The sequence below is a fragment of the Furipterus horrens genome, unplaced genomic scaffold, assembly GCF_987537825.1.
Source record: "Furipterus horrens unplaced genomic scaffold, mFurHor1.1.pri manual_scaffold_17, whole genome shotgun sequence".
NCBI classification, from domain to species: domain Eukaryota; kingdom Metazoa; phylum Chordata; class Mammalia; order Chiroptera; family Furipteridae; genus Furipterus; species Furipterus horrens.
This window is the reverse complement of record NW_028327187.1, coordinates 110,482,574-110,503,605: the sequence shown is the minus strand read 5'-3', so window position 1 is coordinate 110,503,605 and position 21,032 is coordinate 110,482,574. Positions and strand designations below refer to the sequence as shown.

General features: G+C 43.4%; 1 protein-coding gene across 2 annotated transcripts in view; it reads left to right on the top strand.

Moving 5' to 3' along the window:
• The window catches only part of NHS (NHS actin remodeling regulator), a 371,143-nt gene that overhangs the window by 109,139 nt on the left and 240,972 nt on the right, over positions 1 to 21,032 (top strand). The gene's annotated exons all lie outside the window — the stretch shown is intronic.

Genomic DNA, 21,032 nt, shown 5'->3' with positions numbered 1-21,032 from the left:
AACTGAGGTTCAGAGTTGGACTAACTTGCCCAAGCTCACACAACAGATTTTTCTGGCACCAGAGCATAGGCTCTCTCTCCCATACTGTGCATACCCTGGACTGCAGTTTGCCCTAAGGAACACTGGCTTTTAAAATACCTTGGCAGGCACATCCTTTTCCTGGATTTTACATAGTTCTCTAAGGAGAAGAGAGGCTCCTATCTTTTTTGAAAGCCTGTCCTGTGGAAGCATTGAGATTTTTTACTCTTGGTTCTTCAGGGTCACATTTTAGAAATTCCCCGGGACTCCACCAAACAGTAGGGAGCTTCTCCTCCATTGTTGTGCCAGAGCTAACACATGAAGCTTGCAACAGTTGATTGTGTGCATCTCTTCTCATGTTGGTAGCTTGAAATTAGCCATGGTGGGACTATTTACATGATGGGATTCCCAAACACTACTAATCAGGGCATTTTCATTTTTTAAAAAAGCAGTTGTTAAATATTTGCCCTTGAACATGCTCCTTTGTCCCTCCTCTGTTCCCAGTCCTCATCCCTTCAAAGGAAAGGATTTGAATAACCACCTCACAATTGAAGGAACACAATGTCTTAGCTTAGTTGCTTACTGTCCCCCATCTCTACCCCTTCCTGGGCACTGAAGCTATTTTAAAATGTAGGTTACTTTATTCAGGTGTGATGAGTACAACAGATCAGAGGACAATTGCCATTGAAAAGACACTTTGCTGCTCACAGATCCCAAGAGGAGAGGCCAAGACATGCTATGGAGTTGGGGAGGGGGCACATGGGGAAGCACCAGGGTTGATCAGGAGACAGAGGGAGAGGAGGAAACTGGATAAGAGCTTTTATTGTCATTTCTAAGGGAGGGAATGGGCAAGACAGAGTAATAAGCAGATTTAGGATTGACTAGTTTGAATAATTTTAGTGAAATCTGGAGTATAGGAGCTGTTCCTAGTTGTCTGATACCTAACCTGGGGCGATAAGGCAGGTGGATAGTGGCCTGGAGTGTTAGAGCTCCAAAAAGGAGGTGGTTGGCATTGTGGGCTATGGATTGGTAAGCTTGAATAAGAAAGGCATGCTCTCAGGTAAGTTGTCAGCTATCTCTAGGAATTAGCTAGCCTTGGGAGAAGCAATCCCTCCAGACTCATCAAGGCCCCAAGATGTCAAAGTATCAAAAGTATAGAATAAAAAGACACAATTAACACGGAAGCTAACACTGTTCTGAGAGTGGAAGGCAGAGGATTAGATTGATGTGTTTTCCAAATACGTGGTGTGACATACCCCCCTGCTGCCTTTAATTTCAGTGGCAAGAATGTCTCACATTGCACATTTGGCGGTTATAGCTGTCCTCAAAAGAAGCATGATAGAAAGTAAAAGCTGAGGTTTATAGCCAATTTAAAGCTTGAGATAACTATGCTAAGATAGGTCTACAGAGGTCCTTAGGTTACCTGCATAGCACCAGTCTCAGCCCTCTGTGCATTAATTCAAACTTCAGGGGGCACACACTTCACATTTCTAGAAACCAAGTGAGTGTTTAGAAGAAATAAACACTTGCCAGTTATTTTTATGCTAGCACATTCTATGTTGTACTTAAGAAAAGAAATATGCCTTCTGGAGAGTTGTAAACATTCTACGTGCGAGGTCCATTATTTCATGGCTCACAGTGGAGTCCAAATGGAATAATCTGCAGACTAAATACTTTCTTTATCCCCAGGGCTGAGGCAGAGGGCAGTGAGGGCAGTGTGGATGAAATGGCTTCTAAGGTGCCTTCCAACTCTGAAATGTGCTGACCTAGAGTATCCCCAGTTAGCCCAGATTGGATAATAGACTCTTAGATGGCCTACATAGAAGGGATGATAAAATAGTGGCCCAGCCCTTGATCCTCACTCCTGCAAGGTTCTAAACAGTATCAGTTATTGGAGGAATTTTCAGATGGACTGCCTTTCAAGTCCTCCAAGCATCAGAAAAGCAGCTGGCTATTAAAGACCAGGACTGCTTTAGCTGGAGGGAGAGAGAAATGCAACTAACTTACTGCCTTTCCAGTCCTAGTTGTGAGCTGGAGTTTATCCAGGAAAAAGATAGCGGTGCTTTGGATCCTGAACATCAGTGGCAATTTGGAGGTTATAGAACTTTCTTCAAGGCTAAGAGGATCTTGGACACTGACAGCCTTCCTGCTTAGCAGACACATTCATGGCTGCCTAAAGAGTTTGGTGGATTACAGTGGTGATCATGGCATGCAAGCCTTTCTCCCCTGGCCAGGGCTGATGCATCACATGACATGACTTTACTCTCTAAGAATCAGTATATCAGATAGCAGAAGATGATTTAGCTATAGGAATTAAATGCAGATGGCTTTGAAGTATATGTTTTCCCAGTACCTAGTGTGGTGTCTACATGTAGTAGGTGTTCATTGAATGGCAGCTGGATGAATGAACAAATGCTTGTTTTATGTATCCTGCAGTGGAAAGAAAACAATATTTCCTGTTGTTTCTTTTTTGTAATGAGAGTTGTTCAAAAAAGAAATAAGATGTGCTTTAAAGAACTTATATGACTCAACACCAGGAAGAAAAACAATCCAATTAAAAAATGGGCAAAGGACGTGAATAGGCACTTCTCCAAGGAGGATATACAGAGGGCCCATAGACATGTGAAAAGATGCTCAACATCACTAGTCATCAGAGAAATGCAAATTAAAACCACAATGAGATACCACCTCACACCTGTCAGAACGGCCATCATCAACAAATCAACAGGACTTCCGGTCAAGATGGAGGCTTAGACGGACACGCTAGGTCTCCCTCTACAACTAGAGAGGAATACAACTACTTCAAAACAAAGGATAACTAGAAATTCCAGAAAATAAAGCTACACGGAAGCCCAACATATGAAGTTATAAACCAGCGGTGCCATTTGGGCAGGTAAGAGTTAAAGAAGGCAAAGCTGTTTGCGGAGCGGCGGGCGGGGCGGCGAAAAATCCCGGAGGCAATCAAGCCCCTGCCGGTGCGCGACTCCGGCGCTGGGGAGAGCAGCCGCAGCATCGCCTTGAACAGTGAGGCCCAGGGGGGCGGGAGGACGGATCCCGGTCTCCTAGCTGAATAACTGTGTGAATTCATCTTGGACCCCCGCCCCCACAGAAAGCACCACAGGGCTGCGAAATAGGTCGCGGACAGGCAGGCGCCGGCGGTCGCTGATTTGTGACGCGTACGCAGGCACTGCCCCCGACAGCCAGCCCAGGAAAACAAAACGCATCTGTCAAAATGTGGCAGACAAATATAGAAATCCCGGTGGCACAACTCACCAGACAGCAGATAGAGAACCTGACAGATGAACAGATAAGAAACCTGTCAGAGGCTCAGTTCTGGGCCATTGTTATCAGGTGGCTTACAGAATTCACAAAAGAGCAGGAAAAAGATATGAAAGAAGCGAAAAACTTTCATAACGAAAGGAACAAAACCACATACGAGACAGATGGTGAGGAATCCAGAGTCCATTTCAACAAACTGGAATATGGAGAAGGAACAAGCAGTCATCCAATGCAGCGAGAGGAAATGGCAAGCAACAATGAGAGGATCAGAAACCTCTGGGACAGCTATAAAAGGCCCAACATAAGAATCATTGGTTTGCCAGAGAATGAGGAAGATGAACTAGAACTTGAAAAATTGAGTGAAAATATAATAAAGGAGAACTTCCCAGACTTGGGGAAGGGAATAGACTTGCAGGTCCAGGAAGCAAGGAGAGTTCCCAAGAGACTGGACCCAGGGAGAACCACTCCAAGACACATTATAATCAAAATGTCAAAAATTAAAGATAAAGAGAGAATCTTAAAAGCAGCAAGAGAGAAGAAAAGAATTATGTACAAAGGGGTCCCAATTAGACTATCAGCTGACTTCTCAAGGGAAACCCTACAGACAAGAAGGGACTGGCAAGAAATATTCAAAGTAATGAAAATCCAAAACCTACAACCACGAATACTCTATCCAGCGAAATTGTCATTCAGAATAGAAGGACAGAGAAAGTGTTTCCAGGACAAAATAAAACTGAAAGAGTTCATTAGATCCAAACCACTGTTATATGAGAAGTTAAAGGGACTGGTTTAAAAAACAGAAGCTAGGGAGATGAAACAAAGGCAAACGAAACAGGCAACGAGAGTGGAAAAGGAACTGTGGGTAAGGGAAACATAGTGGGGGGAGGCCAACAGGGAGGGGGAATGGGGAGAGGGAGGGAGATAATATAGGAATTGGGGATCATGGTAGGAGGGAATGGAATAGACGGAGAGAGGTTGGGAGGAACTGTAAGCACAACTAATGGACATAATCTAAAAGGGGGGGACAACTGGAGGGAGGGGGCCACCGGGTGGAGGGGAGCAGAGGGAAGGGAAAGTGGCACAAATGTAATATTTTAATCAATAAAACACATTAAATCTGGAAAAAAAAAAAAAACAAACAAATCAACAAACAACAAGCGTTGGCAAGGATGCGGAGAAATGGGAACCCCGGTGCACTGCTGGTGGGAATGCAGACTGGTGCAGCCACTGTGGAAAACTGTATGGAATTTCCCAAAAAAGCTGAAAATGGAACTGCCTTTTGATCCAGCAATTCCATTGCTAGGATTAAACCCGAAGAATCCCGAAACCCCAATTCCAAAGAACCTATGTACCCCTATGTTCATAGCAGCACTGTTTACAATAGCCAAGTGCTGGGAACAGCCTAAGTGCCCATCTGTAGATGTGTAGATCAAAAAACTGTGGTACATTTACATAATGGAATACAGTGCAGGAGAAAGAAAGAAGGAAGTTCTATCATTTGCAACAACATGGATGGAACTAGAGAGAATTATGCTTAGCAAAATAAGCCAGGCAATAAAAGACTAATACTATATGATATCACCTAATGCAGGAAACTAATGAACAACACAAACAAATGAGAAAAATGGAACCAGAGGCATATAAACAAGGAATAGAGTAACAGTGATTGGGGGAAGTGGGGAGGCTGAGAAGTGGGGTAAGTAGGGGAAGGGTCTAGTCAAGGAACTAGTATAAATGACTCATGGACATGGACAATGGGGAGGGATATGATTGTGGGAGAAGGGGTGGGCGGGGTAGAGGGGAAGCAATGGGGGAAAAAGTGGGACAACTGTAATAGAAAAACAGTAAATAAAAAAAAATACTATTAAAAAAAAAAAAAAGAACCTATGCACCCCTGTGTTCAAGCAGCGTTATGTATAATAGCCAAGTGCTGGAAACAGCCTAAATGCCCATCTGTAGATGAGTGGATCAAAAAACTGTGGTACATTTACACAATGGAATACTACGCAGCAGAAAGAAAGAAGGAACTCCTACCTTTTGCAACAACATGGATGGAACTGGAAAGTATTATGCTAAGTGAAATAAGCCTGTTGGTGAAAGACAAATACCATATGATCTCACCTATAAGAGGAATCTAATGAACAAAATAAACTAATGAAAAAAATAGAACCACAGGCATGGACCAGACTGACAGTGACCAGAGGGGAAAGGGGTAGTAGATAATGGTAGAAAGAAGGGAAAGGCTCTGGCCTTCAGGTTTGATTTCATTTGACTTCATGTGGCTTTTGTCCTTCTGGGACCAGTGGGATAACCAGGGTATATTCTTTTCATGGCAATGGCAGAAGCACAAGAAGACAAACCTCACAGCACAAGCATATCTTAAGCTTTAGCTCCCATAAGATTTTCCAGCTTCCCGTTGACCAAGCAAGTCATATGGCCAAGCTCAAAGCCCATAGGTAGTGAAGTATACTCTGCCCTCATTGTGACCATGAGTGAAATTAATAGTCACTGAACACTAGAACACTAATTCAGTCTCTCATAATAACTACCATTTATTGGATGTTACCCTTTGGCAGACACTACTCTAAGCATTTTACCTGAATAAACTTGTTTAACTATCATGACAACCCTGTAGGATAGGGGCTATTATGTTTAAGTTTCATTTTATAGATAAGAAATTTGAGACACAGAATCACTGTTGAACCTCCTGCTGGAGGCAGCTGAACCAGACAGGATTCACACCTGGCATTGTGATCTGAACCATCACTCTCTTCACCACTCTGGTCTCCCTCTCTAGATAGCAAGAAGTATGCTTAACATCTTTGGAGCACTTAAAGCTCTGCCACATCCTAGCACAGATAATGGCTCATTTAATTTTTGTGGAAGCACAGGTAGGGAAGGTCTTGCTCCGTATATTTGCTATGGATGAGGACACTCAGGTTCAGAGAGGTTAGGGACTTGCCCATCTCAAAAAGCCGGGTAGTGGCAGAGCCAACATGGAGTCCTGGACCTTGCTTCAAGCAGGAATTCCTCCTCCATGAATGAGAAGCCTCTCTGCAGTTAACAAGCATTTTTTCTTCATAATTTTACCTTGCATCCTTGACAGGCTTCTAATTTAGGGATCTCTCCCTACAGGGCAGCGTTTTACTTTTTATTTTCTGGCTAGGGGATTTGTGCCCTGGTTCCTTGGCGTGGGATTGATGCCATGGTGAGATAGCTGTGCATTAGTTCTCACAGTCTCCAAGTCCTTACTTTCTCATGACATGGCATGTCCCCAAGTGTCCCCTTCCCTCCCCCATGCACCCTGCCCTGGCTTTCTTCCTTCTCAGAGAACTGTGGCCGCTGAGGCTGTCCTGTGGTGTCAGGTTACAGGCTCAGAAGGCTGAGTCCAGCTCAGTGGCTGTAATTTTAATCCTCGATGAAAGGTGAGGGGAAGTGAAGGGAGCTCTTTAGGCCGATTTAACAGGTGTACTCGAGCCACAAATCTCTGTCTCCTGAAACCTGGAAGAAAGCACAGCCCCAAGGGTGTTTGGATAATGTGGAGACACTAGAGCTTTAGCTGGAAGTTAAAATTTTAATCAAGTGTCTGGGCGTGAGCAACATTTTCACCCCAAAGCTATGAAAGTATACAAAGCCACTAGTTTGCGGTAACTCAAAGGAACTGCAAACTTTCAAACCACAAATAAAATACAGAGCAACAGCTGTGAACATAACCTGCTGCTTACTGCTACTCTGCGGGTGATGTTGTACCAATACAGGGTTGGCAAAAGTAGGTTCACAGTTGTGAGTATGCAAAACACAGTTTATTATTGTATTATTATTTATTAATTATTGTAGTATTCTCCATACAAATAGCTGTAAACCTACTTTTGCCAGCCTCCTCCCTGTATTCTCCCACCTTTGCAACCAGTTTGGAAAACGTCTCCATGCCTGCAGAAATCTGGTTAATGTATTTCTCCTCACCTGTGTCTTCTGCCATCTTACATGCTCCCGCCCTCCCTTCTCCCAGCTTCTCTCCTGTCAGAATCTCACTGCTACACCCCTGTCATTCAGGAGTTACTGCTGCAGGCAGAGATTGCCATAGATAAGGCACAAATGATCCAGGAAGGACAAAAAGAGAAGAATGTTACTTTTTGGCCTATAGCCAAATGTTTTTAAACTACAGTCAGGGCTTATCTTCAAGATACAGGAAACTTCAAATGCTCCCAGCCCCTTTCCCTCATTCTGAGTGCTGCAGTCAGGATGACATTTGGGCTTGAGGGCAGAAAGACCCACATTTTTGGGTGGGGGGAAGAGGTGGGAGATTTATTGATGCTACTACAGGCAGCAGAGGCCTGCTCTGGGTGTGCAGGGGTGTGGCAGTGCTGCCTGGGCAGGTGGTGGTATGTGGTGGCTCTGTGTCCTGGAAACCAGACCTACAGCTGGGATTCCTAACCTTTTTCATGCCCTGGACCCCTGTGGTGGATGGGTGAAATGTGGACTAGTCAAAGACTAAGATTTGAAAATATAAAAATACTGTATATAGATTTACAACTCACTAACTTATTAAATAGAGTTGCTAAAGAATACAGTTATTAAAATATTAAAGTATGAATTGGTGCTATAGGAAAATATGAGCTTCTTATTAACCAACTAATTATCAAAATGTATCTGAAGGCTTAAATGAGTGATGTTTTGAGATGCCTGTAAGGACAGTTATTATGATATGAAAATGCCTGTGGTTTCTATTGGTGACATAATAACAGGCTCTGCTCATACAACTGTGGTTTGTTGCCTACATTAATAACTGAAAGAAGCGCTACATTTCAGTTATAGGTGAGTGAAATAAGATTTAAAATTCCCTTTCAAGTCCTTGGAATTTAAGTTAAGGACCCCTGACGTGGAACCAGGCTGCATGATGGTTTGTAAGTTCTTTGAGGACAGGTATTATGTTCAAAGCACTTATGTTTTTTAATTCTTTTTTTTTTTTTAATTCTGAAAAATGACAAACATATAATACACAGAACAATATTATGAACCTCCCCCAGGTACCCATCACCTAGCCTCAACTGTTATTTCCTCAAAAGCCAGTTTTGTTTTACGTACACCCTCACCCACTTCCCCCTGCAATATTATTTTGAAGCAAATTCCGAACATTATATCATTTCACCTCATACTTTGACTTATATATAGCAGTTGGACCACTAAGTCTTTATGGATTGCTGGAGGCTTGATTCAGAAGTGCCATTAGTAACTTGCTTCCACTCATGGGTCAGTGTCAGAGAACCCTATTTCCAGTCATTGTATATCCTGAACTTTCCAGCATAGATCTGATGAGGTATTCTTTATTTGTTCACTTTTACATATACTTTCTGTCTCTTTATACCCCATGAGAAAAAGACTTTGTCTACCTGTCCATGGCTGCTTCCCCAGGTCGCAGCACAATGCCTGGTATATAGTAAGTGCTTAGTAAATACAATATATTTTGAATGAGTGAGTGCCTGAAACAAGAAAGGTAGGCTCTGGAGATATGATGTTGCTACTCAAAATGGGGTCCCTGAACCACAACAGTGATGTCTTCTGGAAGCTGCCTGGAAATCCAGAATCTCAGGCCACTCCCCGTCCACCTAATGCATTAAAATATGCATTTTAACAAGATTTCCAGGTGCTTCTGTATGCACTTCACAGTTTAAGGAGAACTGATTTACCCCCTTAACCTGGAAGAGTAAGAAGGCCTATCAGGAAGAGCTTCTTGCTGTGATTTCAAAGACCTTACCATCCAGGAGGACAGGGCTAGGCAGGGAAGTACACTCACCTCTGCATAGACATCCTAGCTATGAACTCTGGGTTGCCCACTTATTGGTTATGTAAGCCTCCGTTTTCTCATCTGAAAATTGGGCTGAATGAAGCATATCTCCCAGCATCATGGAAAGAGTAAATGAAGTGATGACTCTGGGATGGAATACAGAGCATATTCTGGATAACTTCTGCACTAATTCCACATGACTTTCTTTTCAAAATATGAGAGAATGACATTTGCTCATCTTTTAAAGGCTCTGATAACTTTGCCTTTGATAATTTTGACTTGTTTTGGAAATCTTTTTCCCTCTTGCTTAGTGATAATCATGGAGCGTGCTTGGAAAACTTGTGAAGTGGGAGGCTTGGCTTTGCTACTGCCAGCCCCTCACTTCCACATATTTTCCTCTTTTCTGTGACATCCTTCTCCTTCTGGAGCGTCACACAACCTGTCTCCTAAGATCCTCCTCCCAGGCAAGAAGCATCCCATATCCGTGATCACAAGGCAATTCAGTCCCTAAAAATGTTGGGTCCTTGATTATAGAATAAAAACTTTTTTGGGTATCAGAAGACTGGTGGGGAAAATAGTTAAAAGAAAAACTTTGCATATATGTGTGCTACTATAATTGCATTATATGGACAAGTGCCTGCTTTGGCCCTAGTGTTACAAGTCCTGATGGTCATGTCCACTTCTTTTTGTTGGAACCATGGACTAACTAACAAGCCAATTCAGCTCAAGTGTAGTCAGACAGTTTGGGGCCATTCTTACTTTTGAACTCACTTTTTCCTCCCTGCATGGTCCGTTTGTTTAGAATTCCTCCAGATCATGCATGGAATAGCGATGAGCAAGGTGAATGTTCCTCACTGCCCCCCGCCCCCAACACTCCCCAGTCTTGCCTCACACATCCATTACATTACACATTGTATTTACTTGGGGCTTTTTCAACAGAGCTCAGCAATCCCACTTCTGTCTTGTCCTGGCTGTATATTTACAAGGTAAACATTTCTGTAAAAGAAAGGGAAATATTCACTTTAAAATATCTTATAAAAATTATCCTTTAGAGATGAGTGGATAGGATAGAGCAAACATTTCATATTTATTAAATGAATCATTTTATTAAAATGTTACCCATAGAGCAAAAACTTTTTAGCAATAGTATTGCTGTTAGTACAGTAATACTTGCTTAGGTTTATTTAACATTCTCTATATATATTCTTTCCTACACGTCATTCATCTAAGCTGCCCAGCAATCTAGCACTGTTAGGTCCATTTTAAAAGTGAGAAGATTGAGGCTTAGAAAAGTTATGTAAATACCCAATGTTACACTCCTTGGCAGTATTAGAGCAGTGATATGAACCTAGGTCTTCTGACTCAAAACCAAATACCTATTGGCATATATCAGCCAAGAGTAACATATAAGTGTAAACTCATTGGTATACAGCTGCCTCAAAATGTCTACCATTCAGCATTTAACCAGGAAAATGGAACCACTCTATATATTTCACATAGAGAAAATTTAATACAGGAATTGGTTATACTGACCATGGAAGAGCTGAGAAGCCAGAAAATGGCGAGATAAGCCAGAATTTAATGATGGCAGGAAGCTGCTATCACTTAAGTTAGAGGAACAGAGGGAAGGAATGATGCTACCAGAACTCAAGGGCTATAGGCTTCTTGCAGATGCTGGGACAATGGTGAACCAGCCTGGTGGAAGCTGGAACCCCAGAGGAGGCATGGCCATGAGCTAAGGGTGAACAAAGGAAATACCCTGACTTATTCCCTCCTCCTGCTCTCCGGTCTCCTCTCAGTGCCTTCCATTGCCTGAGCCTAGCTGGAAGACAGAGGACCTGGAAGGTGCAACCTGCAGAGGTGAGCCCTTCCTGTGATGCTCAGCAGAGCAGGGGAAGGTGAGGAATGGATCTAGGCCAGTGCTAGGTTCAAACCCTCAAGTTTTCCCCCTCCAAGGACCCCTGATTCTCATTGGTTCCTTGATACCTTCCTTCCATTTGCCTCTCTCCTTCTCCAACAGATTTGGCAGGAATTCACTTTTAACCTGTTTTCAGGACCAAAAATAGGAGTTGCATGGCAGTTTCCAAGGGTGAGAGAGAGTGGTTTAGATTGGTCCAGTTCTGCATTTGAGGCCCAGACAGAAACTTCTGTTGCTTTGGGGACACAGGGACCAAAGCTCCAGTGACTTAACAAAGGACTAGGTCAATGAGTATCTTGGCAACCGGAGGCCAAAAAGAATGCTGCCAAATGCCCCACCAGAAGAACTGGTTTGGCAATAAGCTGATAGAGCCAAATGAGTGGCACACATCACCCATTCTTCTGGATACTATTTAATTAGCATGATTAAAATACCCATTTCAACCTTTGTAGCTTTCCAAAACCCTTTATAATTTGCTGAATTTTGCAGGATTGTTGTCTCCTTCCAGTAACAGCCCTCCCTGCACTGGCAAGATTCCATTTTCCACATATATTTCTCTCTTAAAGGTAAGTTTGTCTGCAGGCATTTTTTTCTTTCATTCCACAACCTCTGTATAGATAATTGGAGACATCTGATGCCCTTAAACCAAAATGGGAAAACCTTGGCGTAAGAAAAGTCATTTCTGTGGTTCATAGCATAGTTTTGTGAACTCTTACAAATGAAAAGGGAAACTCATGGTCATTTGGGTTCATGATAGGGAAGAGAGAAAAGGGAAACCCTATACCTCATTCAGGGCCAGGCGCACAATAAGTTCTCAAAAAAGAAATGGTCGCTGAATGGATGGGAACAAGCAAAATGTACAGTACCCTGTTCATTTCCTTTGACAGGCGCCGTTTTGTTTTAAATACACATGGCAGCATTTGATAGCAGGCAACCAATATCTTGGAGTTTCTCTGGAGACTTAATAAGCTCTAAATAATAAAGTATTTTCAAGGCTTTGTTTAGTTTTGGTACTTTTATCGTTACTGCTTCTGTTCTCTGTACTGTTGAGTTTGTGATTAATTTGGGGTTTATGCATATGTTGAGTCACTTTATCAGCTTGATCACTTCTGTAATCTGTAGCCTTAAATATTTATTATGCAAGTTCTCTTCTCTTTTTATTAAGTATATTTTATTGATTATGTTGTTACCGTAGTTCCAATATTTCTTCCCCTTTGCTCCCCTCTGCCCAGTACCCACATTCCTTCCAGTAATCCCACCCCCCTTAGTTCATGTCCATGGGTTGTGCATATAAGTTCTTTGGCTTCATCCTTCCCTATATTATTCTTAACTTCCCCCTGCCTATTTTGTACCAATTGATTATGCGTCTTAGTTCCTGCACCATTTCCCCATTTCCCCCTCTCCCCCCTCCCAGCTGATAACCCTCCAAATGATCCCCACACCTATGATTCTGTTCCTATTCTGGTTTACTTAGTTGGATTTTGTTTTTATCTTTTAGATTTAGTTGTTGATAGTTGTGAGTTTGTTGTCATTTTAGTGTTCATAGTTTTGATATTCTTTCTCTTAAGTAAGTCCCTTTGACATTTCATATAATAATGGCTTGGTGATGATGAACTCCTTTAGCTTTACCTTGTCTGGGAAGCACTTCATCTACCTTTCCATTCCAAATGATAGCTTTGCTGGATAGAGTAATCTTGGTTGTAGGTCCTTGCTTTTCATCACATTGAACACTTCTTGCCAGTCCCTTCCTGCCTGCAAAGTTTCTTTTGAGAAATCAGCTGATAGTCTTACAGGTGCCCCTTTGTAGGGAACTCTCCACTTCTCTCTTGCTGCTTTTCAGATACCCTTTATCTTTCACCTTAGGCATTTTAATCATGATGTGTCTTGGTGTGGTCCCCTCTGTGTCCAGCTCGCCCGGGACTCTCTGTGCTTCCTGGACTTGTATGTCTATTGCCTTTGTAAAATTTGGGAAGTTTTCCTCCATTATTTTTTTCACATAAGTTTTTGATTTCTTGCTCTTCCTCTTCTCCTTCTGGCACCCCTATGATTTGGACGTTGGCATGTTTAAAGTTGTCTCAGAGGTTCCCAAGCCTCTCCTCATTTTTTTCAATTCTTGTTTCTTGATTCTGCACTGGTTGACTGTTTTTTCTTCCTCATGTTCCAAATCATTGATTTGAACCCCAGCTTCCTTCCCTTCACCACTGGTTTTGTGTGGATTTTCCTTCATTTCACTTAGCATAGCCTTCACTTCTCTTATGTATTTGCCATACTCAAGCATATCTTTCAAGCCTGTGAGCATCTTAATCGCCAGTGTTTTGAATTTCTGCATCTGTTAGGTTGTCTATCTCCTCATCGCTTAGTTCTCCCACTGGAACCTTGATCTGTTCCCTCTTTTGGGCCATACTTCTCTGTCTCCTCATCTTGCCAGGCTCCTGTGTTTGTTTGCCTCTGTGTCTTAGGTAGAGCTGTTGCTCCTGTTATGTTGTAAGGGGTGGAGCATTAGGGATTCGTCAGTACAGGGTGACCTGTTTCACCACTTTGTGGCACTGTATGTGGGGTAGGGGTCTGAGAGGGAACAAGGCCGCTTGTCCAGCACTCGTCCCTTTTCCAGGCACTTCTCCCACTTCCGTATAGGACTGGTGCCTCTCTAGCTGTTGCCCTGGCTGTCGTTCCTAGAGTGGATGGGTCTGCGGATGTTCTAGGACCGTGGGGGCCCTTTAAACAAGCGGACTCTGCTGAGAGACTGGCAGTGTCTTCCTCCGCCCCAACCCCCACTGGTCTGCACAGTCAGAAGCAATGAGGCTTGATTTTCCCTGGTGCTGGGACCGTGAGCTGTGCGGTCTGGTGAGCAGCTGGGAATGCTCCCCAGGTGTCCCTCCTGACTTTTTAAAAATGTGTAACTGTGCTTTCCACCAGCCTGCTGCTGCTGCCACCACCACACCGCGTCCTCTCCGCCCTGACTCTGCCCCTCCTACCTGTCCAGATGAGTATTTCTTCTTTATATCTTTGTTTGATTTTCTGGAACTCCTGGTTGTTTCTAGTTTTAAGGTAGTTGTATTCCTTCTTAGTTGTGGAGGAAGATGCACCGTGTCTGTCTATGCCTCCGTCTTGGTTGGAAGTCTTATTATGCAAGTTTTCAAACAGAGAATAACCTAACAGTCATGTATCCACCATCCAATTCTATCAGAGCTGACATTTCTCCCATTCTTGCTTTATATTTGTTTTAAGAAATAAAGTATTATAGTTAGAATTGAAAGCCCTTATGTTCCCTGACTAATCTCATTACATCCTCTCTCCCCAATGGTAACTATCATATTATCCTCATTTTTGTGTTTATCATCTTCTCCTCCATACATTTTAATCTTATTACTAAAGATGTATATATTCAAAAACAATACTGACACGTTCCAAAATTGCATAAATCATAGAATATTGTATGTGTCATTCTGTAACTTGTTTTATAAGTTAAACATTGATACACAAGGCACTGCAGTATTCATCTTTCACCACCCTGAGGAATGCTATAAAGGAATATAGTGCAATTTATTTATGCACTCTCCTATTGATGGATATTTAGGTTCTCCCAAGTTCTTGCTCCTACAAACAATGCTACCACAAACAATTATGTCAAATAGCCTTCTGGCACAAGGAGGAAGGTCTCCACACAGTGGACCTCAACCTTTTCTACACACTTGAAGTGCTTGGAGAGCTTTTCAAAGTCCCAGCCAGCCCAATTAAATCCAGATTACTGGGGGTAGGCATCTGTATTTTTAAAGCTCCCCCAGATAACGTCACTGTGCAGCCAGCATTGACAACAATTGCTTTAGGATATATATCTAGAAATGAAATTTTTGAGTCCAAGGATTTGTTCCTCTTCAGCTTTTTAGATATTGCCAAATTATTCTCTGAAGTGGTTGTTCTGTGGCATCATCTTCTCCCATAAACTTTATTCATCTTGTCCTCATGTGAATCTTAGAGGAGGCAGAAAGCTATCCCTTTGGTGGCCTCCCAAGTCTGCCTCTGCATGATTCATCCCCTGATAAAATCTTGCCTCTCCCCAAGGTTGCAAAGTAGGAACTATTCTCATAAAGCGTAACTCAAAGCTTGGGATGCCCAATACCACATTACTTTGCAATTTAAGGTGTTACAGTCAAGAGGTTCCTGCCATCCATTCAACTTAGTATAGACTAACAGACTTTTTATGGCATGCTTTGGCACTCATTTCTGATGTCTAGTTTTGGGACTACCAAATGACACATGACACAGACCATATTGCTATAATGTTGCTTAGCCACAGACCCAATGTGATAGTCCCCTGAGCAGCTGGAGAAACACAATATTCAGCCAAGTCCAGACTTCCATGGTGGTTAGGTGAGAGCGATTGTGGAGAAACATCAAGGAGAACCTGGCTTTGACCTTACTCAGACCACAGCAGCATAGAAATATCTATCTACTCTTGATCTTCTCTCTCTTTGGACATTCTGGACAACTATGTGATGCTTTCTAACATACTTACATACTGAAAGCTCGTATTAAACTTCTCCCTGTGTAGGGGTAGATTTAGAAAATTGAATAGGTAAAAATTGGTGAGGTTATAATTGTTGTCCACTTTGAACTTAGCAGCCTTCACGCTAATACATTTAAAGTTCCCTCATAGTATGCAAGTGAGGACCAAAAAATAATTCAAACATGTACAGTGCCATAACCATGAAGTCTACATACTTACTTGGCCAGGAGTTCCAGGACTCTGTGTATATGATCTGAATCCATCCCAGCTCAGTCTCTGGTGGCATTATCTGGTGGTGGTGGCCCTCTCTGGCTTAAATATTAATAGAGACAATACTAGATGCCTTGGCTATATATTCCGGGAATCTCTTTCATTGGCCTATCAAGGGATACTGGGCCTGGAGAATACTGGGAACTCAGGCAAGTAACTCTCCTCCTCCTTCCTGCATCACTTGCTGAGACATGGTTGCCTGCTAGTTCCCTGTCCAGCCTCACCTTCCCCTCCATATTTCTTCCATCCCCTCCCTCCAAACAAGAACTTTATCTTGGCCCTGTTTGAATGCACAACCCATCACTAATTGTATTACACCCAGAATCTTATGATCATGGGATGCCTCATGACAGAGTTTTGTGCTACTGCTTGTCCTTGCTTCTAACTTTTTGTCTTGATTTGACATCCCTAGAGGTGGATATTGAGACAAGGATTCCAGAGTGTGGGATTTATTGGGTGTGAAGGAAACAGAGCGGGGAGGAGAACATGGCGGAGCTACAGTCTCATTGCAGAGAGAGCCCAGCTTTGCTCTGATCTACGGGGGCAGGGTCGGGGTTTGTATGCTGTATCAGTCAGTCAATGCCTGGGAGCTGCCCCTGGGAAAGAGGTGGTCCTAATGTGCCAGGCAGGGTGGCTCTCATCAGCTAAGGGCAGCTCTCATGAGAAAAGGGCCGTTGTGAGCCACTAGCAGCGACTACTCACAGCAGCTGGAGGATGAGTGTAAGGACCTGATAAAGGAGATCTTGGTGAGGCATCACTGTCCTTACTACCTTCTGGGATACCCAAATGGACTCATAATAGAGAATAATGGTCCCATCTCTCATATATTGCCATGTAAGGCTCTGAAAAGGAGATGGGCTTCATGTAGGCAAGCAAATAATAAGCACAATTTCTGTGGATATCAAGTGTTATGATGCATCTTTCTTCTGGCTACAGGTCTGAATATATCTTTGCTGTTTTAATCTTAATCCTGGAATTGAGGCTGGGACTTTCAGTGTATCTGGAAACCCCTGTGACTGTATGCTGAGAAGCAACCTAAGGCACATGTGTGAACTGATAACCAGGATAAGTGGCATGAATAAATTAATTCCCTAGTAGATGGGAAAGGAAGGCCAGTGCCTTTCCCAGTCTGGCTCCCAGAGATGATTCACAAGCTGGGGCTTTGAGGCATGGAAAGCAAACAGCAGACGCAGGAGCCTCAGAGGCAGTTGCTTCCTTAAGTCACAAACCTGGGGAACCCTGATAACTGAAGTGAATGTTTGCTTGACTGAGGTCAGGTTTTATTTTGCTAGGAGCCTTCCTTGATTCTGATTGTGTCTTATCGTTTGTCATCTGAAGGTTGTGCAAGGGAAGGAAAGGATTCATAGAAAAACCCTGACTGTGATCCTATTGTTGTCGGTTGTAATGTCTGGCCACATTTCTTCCTGGGGTGTCTGATTAGAACTTTCACTCTGGAGAAGCAGCACCAGAAATAGCTAAGACTGCAGCTGCCTCTCTATGGGAGGCGAAGGAAAGGAGTCTGTGAGCTTTACATGGCAGCTCGATAGGGAATTTATGCTTCTGCAGATATCTTCAGGTACTCCTGCAGGAGAGAATGATAAGGGTTTGAAGCAGTGAGGAATAAGGAAGAGTGTGTGGGGACTTGGGTTGAGTCTTGGTTTAACCACTTATCAGCTTTGGGAGCTTCCATAGCCCAGGCCCTTAACTGGTCCTAGACTCTATTGTTCCAACTGAAAATGGGGACCATAAAACTTGTCTTAATGTGTGGTTTGGAGGATTAAATGAGATAGTATTGTATAAATTGCCCATTATGTTGTAAATATTCAATAAACGGCAGCTATTATGGCTTCCTAAGAAAGTTCTGTTGCATTCCTGCTTAATGGGAGTGAAGACATAGACCAGATCTAATAGCCCTTTTTGCAGAGACCAAGAAACATATTAGGCTGTTTTGAGAGACTTATTTCCTCAAGATCCCAGCCAAGGAGAGAAAAAGGAAGGTCACATCCATCCCATAAAGATGTGGGACAGGGTGACCATATGTCTAAAATAATCCAGGACAGTTCGTCGTCGGCAGCCGTCCGTCTTGAGAGACGATGGTGTAGCTTCTTAAGAGTCTATCTGCACCGCCGAGAATGGCTGTGCAGTCCGACTCGGGAGTGACACGGTATCTGTCTCCTCCCGTGTTGAATCGACATCTTGCGATGATGCTGGGGTGTCCTCTCCAGTGAAGCTGAAGCTACAGAGCCTGGGCAGGGTGATATGGAGGGTCTGCTGTTGCCCATGCAGCAGACCCCCCCTCTCTTCGCAGCTGAAGGGTCCAAGGGAAAGACGGAGTCAATACAGCTTGGCTTCAGGTGCGCCGCAGGAGTTGCCGGTGTTGACTACAACGTCAAACCGCCTTAGGGACTCCGGGTCCGGATTTTCTGTCGGGGTTTACTCCCTTAGCCTTTCCCCTGAAGAGGTATGCCGCAAGGCAGCGGAGGTTTTTTGGAGTCAGAGTTTTCCTTCTCTGATGTGCCCTGACTGGAAGATCGAACCAGCGACACTTAGCTCGCAGGCCGACGCTCAATCCACTGAGCCAAACCAGCCAGGGTATCCAGGACAGTTACAACTTTACATATTCCATCTCAGTGGCCAATCAAGTATACAGATTTGAGGTTCATAGAATATGATCACTGCTCTTGTGAGAAAATGTAGCTCTAGGCTGACCTGCTTGGGAATATTATTTGGACATCTTGGAGCACTTACAAAGAAAGCAGGTTTGTCGTGGGTTATTTTGATGTTTACCACGTCACTTTAAATTGGTGAAAAGTTTATTTAACTTAGTTAATGCTTGGTTAACCTCCCACTACCCTCATTGAATATTTGCAAGTGTCCTCCCAAAGCTCAGCTGGGGCCAGTTTCCCAGGGTGGGTTGCGTGAACAAAGTCTCACGGGCAGTCTGTTGTCCCTGCCCAGCTTTACCCTCTGTGGTTGGGGAGGGACAGTAGAGGGCAGTAGACAGGTGGACACTCTCCTTTCCTCTCTCTGGAGCCTTCTCCATGCTCTAGTTAGCAAATACGCTTTTCACCATTCAGGCTGAAATTCAAGTGCCAGCACAAGGCCACTAATGCAATTTGATTTAAAAAATAGTCTGCATTTAAGGAGTCATAGCTTTCTACTCTGCCAACATACCTACTTGAAAACAAATTAAAGGGAGGGAGAAACCTCAGCCCGCCTTCATGTCTTGACTATATTTACTTTGCTGCCAGAAACACCCCCATTTTCCTTTGAGTCCCAATATATCCCACTTTAGACTTCCTTCTCTTGTCCTTCCTGAATTCTAAGACTCTAGCTCCCACCTGCCTAACCCCCAATGCTGTGAATATCCTCTTAAAAAATGACCGAATTTTTCTAGAACCTTAAGGCTGGAAAGAAAAAAGACCTCAGTGTACCTCTTGCCTTCCTGGCCTATATGTATTTTTAATTACACACTGTGTTTCTGGAGGAAAAAGTGTTATTTGAATTCTTGAGATTTGCTCTGGCAGTGGTGGACCTATTAACTTATCATTTCCATTGACTTTTTGACTATGGTTGAACCATTATTATTTTGGCTTCACTTTCTTAAATTATTGTTTTATTAGAATGGGAGTATTGTGTGAAAATGGTAATGTTGGAATAATGTTTAGGACTCTGAGGCACCAGTAACTTTGTTTTGCTTAAAGAAACACTTATCTAGCACTTACTGGATGCTAGGTACTAGCCTACAGGGCTTTACAAATACCAGCCCACTTAGTCCTTATCACAAGACTACCATTATCTTCATTTTTCAGATGAGTAAATGGGGGCCCACAAAGTTCATGTCATTTGCCTGAGGTCCTGCAGAATGCTGGAATTTGAAGAAAGGTATTCTGGCTCTAGAGTTCTGGCTCAACCACAAACTGCCATTCCCTCTGTTTAGGCTTATCTGGGCCTTCATTTTTCTGTTTTTACAATGAAGAGGATGAGCTGTATTATGTCTAAACTCTTTTCTAGGACAAATATGATGGAGGACAGTGATAGTTTCAGAGGGGGTTTCTTTAGCCACCATACTTAACTTTTATAATTTTGGTCCTAATCCATATGCTGAAATACTTCTTTTGGGTACAATATTCTGAGGCATAGTTTCTACTTCCCACCCCCATTCTCTGACCTCAACATTGAGGACGAGAGATAGTCCTTGAATAAATTGGCTTCCCAAAGAGAATTTGAAGGCACAGCAACCCAGAACCATGCTTAAAGCAAAGGATTCCCAGATAAGAATTTTGAGAAACACTGCATATAATGCCTCACCCTCTTGGAGTTCACATTGCACCTGAACTTATTAAAGAAATGTAGATGTTTATAACTAAGAAGGAATACAACTACCGCAAAACCAGCAATAACCAGAAGTTCCAGAAGATACAGCTACTTGGAAGTCCAACATATGAAGTTATAAAGAAGTGGTGCTCGTCCAGACAGGTAGGAGGGGCGAAGCGGGGGCAGAGAGATCAAGCTGTGCTGGCAGTGGCAGCTGCAGTGCTGGCAGTGGCAGCTGCAGTGATGGCAGCAGGACAGGGGAAGCACAGACACCCATATTTAAAAAGAGGCAAGAAGCACCTGGGGAGCACCCCCAGCTACAGACCAAACCTGTCAGCTCGCGATTCCAATGCCAGAGAAGGCAGACCCCCATTTCCTCAGACTGTGAGGGCTGAAGGGGGTGGGGACAGAGGAGGAGGTTCCCGGTCTCTCAGCAGAGAGTGAATGGCAGGAATCCATCTTGGGCCCCCACACAAAGCCCCACAGCGTGGTGAGAAGGGTCGCCTGGTAGTGACAAGTGCACGGGGCTCCACCCCCTATAACGTAGGAGGTGTGACAGCCCCACCCAGCAAACAAAGGTAAACACAAAACTGTCAGGATGGCACAGATCATGATAGAGATCCCGGTGATGCAGCTGACCAGCCAGCAAATATCTGATCTAATGGCTCAGCAGATAGGAAATCTTTCTGAGGCACAGTTCAGAGCTTTGGTTATACAAATGCTTACAGACCTAACAGCAGATCTTAAACAAGATGGGGAAGGAATGAAGGCTAGCCCTGCTGAAATGAACAAAAACACATACAAAAATAGTGGTGAGGAAAGGAAAACCAGGGATCAAATCAACAAATCGGAACATAGGGAAGGAACAAACGTCAACCAGTGCAGAAAGAGGAAATGAAAAGTGAGGAAGATGAGGGGAGGCTCAGAAACCTATGGGA